Below are 4,983 nucleotides of genomic sequence, written 5' to 3' on the forward strand. Positions count from 1 at the left end.
TTCAGGCCTCTGCAGGCATCAAGGACACATATGGTATACATACATACATGTAGGCAAAATACTCATTCACATAAAAATTAAAAATAAATATTTTTTAAAAGAAAAGTGAACTTAGCTACATTAAAACTGTTTTAATTCCTCAAGACAAACCTACTATGAACACAGTTCCTTAAAATATGAATAACTTTTACCCATTAATAAGAAAAATACTATTGTTCCATTTGGGAAAAAATGGGTAAAAACATGAAATGTTCATAGAAAAAGAAACATAAATTCTCTAAACATAGAATTATATGCTTAGGGCTGGAGAGATGGCTCAGCGGTTAAGAACACTGGCTGTTCTTGCAGAAGACCCAGGTTCGAATCCCAGCACCCACATGGCAGCTAACAACTGTCCCTAACTCTGGTCCCAGGGGATCCAACAGCCTCTTCAGTCCTCTGCAGGCATTACACAACATGAGTGCACTTACCTACATGCAGGCAATACATGTATACACATAAAATAAAAATAGTAAATAAAAAAATTATATGCTTAATACTTTTAAAAAATATTTCATTTATTATTTTTATCTTATGTGTATGACTGAATTGCCTGCATGTATTTAAGTGCACCCATGTTGTACAATGCCCACAAAGGACGGAAGAGAGTGTCAAATGCCCTGGAACTGGAGTTGTCCACAAAAGACAGAAGAGAGTTGTCAAATGCCCTGGAACTGGAGTTGTTAGTTACTATGTGAGTGCTGGGAACTGAACCCAGGTCCTCTGCAAGAACAGCCAGTGTTAATCGCAGAGCCATCTCACCAGTCCCAACAATGTACTTTCAAGTCACAAAAAAACTATTGTAAGCTATATTGACAAAGATAGTATTCTTGTATATTTCTGTAGAGGGAAATGCAACAATTTATTAAATTAAAAATAGGGTCAACAAGACGGTTCTGCGGGTAAAAGTGCTTTCCTCCAAACCTGATGACCCATGTTCAATACCCAGGACCCACATAGTGGAAGGAAAGAACCAACTCTTGTAAATTGTCTTTTGGCCTCCACACACATGCTGTGGCACACTTGAACCACTCCCCCACATACACACACTCACAGACATACGTACACAAAATATAAACGTACATTTTTAATTAAAAATGAATATACTTTTTGATTTCTAAGAATTTTTCATAAATATACTTGAATCTGTGTAAATAGGCCCTAGAGGGGATCATACCACTGTGTTCTTGCTAAATGGATGTGCTGACAAACTGCCCACTAAATAGTTATGCTTACACCCATAGATTAGTGCTGCTCTCAACCTTGGCCAGAGAAGCTTCTCTCTGAAGTGGCCAGCAGCTAACCAGACACATAACTGGTCAAAGTGCTGAGAACAAGTGATTATTGAGTGTTCAGTCCTAAATGGGACATCTATATCAATACCTCCCCCCGGGGCTCAGGGAGCATTTTTAAGAGAGGGCAGAAAGAATGTTAAGAGCCAGAGGATGGGAAGGAGTGCTGTGAAAAGCTGTCTTTGGGACATGGCATGGCCACTGCACTCATGAACTTTGTGGCTATATTACCTGCTCAGGACCAAGGGGAGGACATGAAGATGGTAGGGGTCATGCTGGAGGAGTAGGAGGAAGAAGTTAGGGGTAGATATGATCAAGATACATTGTTTATAGGTATGAAATTGTCAAAGAATAAATAAAAGATATTCTATTAAGACATTTTGTTTTCTTGGTATAAATTATGATTTGTCCAAATAATATAATATCAAACAGTCTCAAAAAGACCAAAAAAAAAAAAAAGAATGTGGGCTGGAGAGATGGCTCAGCGGTTAAGAACACTGGTTGTTCTTGCAGAAGACCCGGGTTTGAATCCAAGCACCCACATGACAGCTAACAACTGTTGGTAACTACAGTCCCAGGGGATCCGACAGCCTCTTCTGTCCTCTGCAGGCATTATTGGTAACTACAGTCCCAGGGGATCCGACAGCCTCTTCTGTCCTCCGCAGGCATTGCACTACACGGGTGCACTCACCTACGTGTAGGCAATACACACATACACATAAAATAAAAATAATAAATAAAATTTTAAAGTTAGAGTATTTTTGGCTTGGATAAGGAACATATTGAGCTTCTTCCCTGACTCCCTGGCAGTCTGTTAGTGGGAGATCTCTGTCGCCCTCCCTTCACTTCCTCCGTTTCCGCCAACCTCCTTAAGACCAGATGTGCACGAGTGCATCTCCGTCCATGTTGGCCGGGCTGGTGTTCAGATCGGCAACACCTGTTGGAAGCTCTACTGCCTGTAACATGGCATCCAGGCTGACAGCCAGATGCCAAGTGACAAGACCATTGCGGGAGGAGACGACTCCTTCAACACCTTCTTCAGTGAGACAGGCGCTGGCAAGCATGTGCCCAGGGCGGTGTTTGTGGACCTGGAACCCGTGGTCATTGATGAAGTTCGTACTGACCACCAGCTCTTCCACCCTGAGCAGCTCATCACAGACAAGGAAGATGCTGCCAATAACTATGCCTGTGGGCACTACACCATTGGCAAGGGAATCATTGACCTTGTCTTGGACTGAATTCGCAAGCTGGCTGACCAGTGCACAGGTCTTCAGGGTTTCTTGGTTTTCCACAGCTTTGGTGGGGGAACTGGCTCTGGGTTCACCTCCCTGCTGATGGAACAGCTCTCTGTTGATTACAGAAAGAAGTCCAAGCTGGAGTTCTCCATCTACCCAGCCCCCCAGGTTTCCACCGCTGTCGTTGAGCCCTACAATTCCATCCTCAACACTCACACCACACTGGAACACTCTGATTGTGCCTTCATGGTAGACAATGAGGCCATCTACGACATCTGTTGTAGAAACCTTGATATCGAGTGCCCAACCTACACTAACCTTAACCACCTTATTAGCCAGATTGTATCTTCCATCACTGCTTCCCTGAGATTTGATGGAGCCCTGAATGTAGAGCCCAGACCAACCTGGTGCCCTACCCCCGAATCCACTTCCCTCTGGCCACATATGCCCAGTCATGTCTGCTGAGAAAGCCTACCACGAGCAGCTTACGTTTTGAGCCAGCCAACCAGATGGTGAAATGTGACCCTCGCCATAGAAAATACATGGCTTGCTGCCTGTTGTACCCTGGTGATGTGGTTCCCAAAGATATTAATGCTGCCATTGCCACCATCAAAACCAACCAGTTTGTGGATTGACGCCCCACTGGTTTCAAGGTCAGCATCAATTACCAGCCTCCCACTGTGGCACCTGGTGGAGACCTAGCCAAGGTACAGCGAGCTGTGTGCATACTGAGCAACACCACAGCCATTGCTGAGGCCTGGGCCCATCTCAACCACAAGTTTGATCTGATGTATGCCAAGCATGCCTTTGTGCACTGGTATGTGGGTGAGGGCATGGAGGAAGGGGAGTTCTCTGAGGCCGGTGAGGACATGGCTACCCTGGAGAAAATTATGAGGAGGTTGGTGTGGATTCTGTTGAAGGAGAGAATGAGGAAGGAGAATACTAATTTGCTCCTTTTAGCCCTGTAGCATGTCAAACTCTCAGAACTTCAACTTTAACATTAGCTGATAGGCATTGACAGGCAGGCATCAGTGTTTGCTGACTGGTTAGCTTCTCTGTGATCATGTCTATTTTTTCCATGTGAACCTGTAAGGTTTTTCCCTGATGTGTCAAAGTAAAAGCTTTAAGGAGAATAAAAATAAAAATGAAAAAAGAACATATTGGTCAGAGGACAGAACAATATAGAGATAGAGGTGGGAGAGGAGAAGAGCGGGAGGCAGAGACATGTCTGAGTACAGAGAAAGCCTCTGAAAGGTCAGGTGGAAGGGAAGTGTGGCAAGGATGCTTCACACTTCCTGTTTACCTTTCAAACTCATTGAATTTTATAGTATGTATAGATATAGGATAATAGAATTTGGGATAACAATAATTAATATACACACATAAAATGTTACCAGCACTTTTCCAGCAGTCACCCTGGTATCCATTGAAATAAAGTTTTAATTTGTGTTGACCACATATACATATCAAAAAAGCATTTTAAAAAAGGGAAGTTTTGATTAAGGCCAGCCTAGTGTACATATCAAGTTCCAGGCCAGTTGAGGCTACAGAGAGACCCTGCCTACAGAAAAAAAAAGGGGGAAGTTTTAAGAGGAAATAGAAAGCTCACAGAGAAAGGGGGCTGTTTCGTGGAGAATGCTTTTCTAAGCATTTGGTGATGAAGTAATGCTTGCCTCAGACCACGGGGCCATGAGAAATGGCTCACCCTAGCTCTTGGGAGCAAGCTGCACGAAGGAAGGAGTCTTCTGGTCGCAGAGGGGACAGGCTGATCCATAGGAACTGGACAGTGTCAGGAAGGCAGTAGGGGATTGCCAACCTACATGGTCAGAAAGACTAGGGCAAGGAGCCTGGATGCTTCAAGTCAAGGACCAGAGTCCTAAGACCCTCACGAACACAGGGGACAATAAGAAAGGGTGTCCTCGTGGGCATGGAGAAGGGAGAACACACCCTTCAAGAGGATAAAGAACACCAAGGTACGGAATAGGAGTATGCAGGGAAGAACGGCCAGTCTCTCTTACGTGTGCCTGGTGATTGTATCAACAGACAAGGTTCAGTTAGTATGCAAAGGTCAAGTTTACTATCAGTACAACTGTGGTGTATTAATGTTTAATTCCACTTAAAGAATCATCAGCACATGGTTCTGAGGGCTCTGACAGGCTTCTCAGAGATGCACTAGAGAACCCAGAGTTCTCTAACGTTCTTGGTGTCAGGATTAACATCCCCACCCAGCCCTGCAGGACCCCCCTTCCCCTTCTCCTTCTCCTGTAGCTATTCATCCATCCATTCATTTATTCATGCATCAAGAATATATTGAGTACTGCCAAGCACTGCATCCAGCTCCAAGACACAAAGGTTGACAGGTCAAGTACCATCCTTACCTTCATGGGGTTCATACTCAAAGGAAAAGCCAGGCATTA

The 4,983-nt window shown here is 44.2% G+C and overlaps 1 pseudogene; it reads left to right on the forward strand.

The window, feature by feature from the left end:
- Positions 1 to 2,302: 2,302 nt before the first annotated feature.
- Positions 2,303 to 3,512, forward strand: LOC103727017 (annotated as a pseudogene).
- Positions 3,513 to 4,983: the final 1,471 nt, after the last annotated feature.

The sequence above is a fragment of the Nannospalax galili genome, unplaced genomic scaffold (assembly GCF_000622305.1).
Source record: "Nannospalax galili isolate Female #2095 unplaced genomic scaffold, S.galili_v1.0 scaffold389, whole genome shotgun sequence".
NCBI classification, from domain to species: Eukaryota; Metazoa; Chordata; class Mammalia; order Rodentia; family Spalacidae; genus Nannospalax; species Nannospalax galili.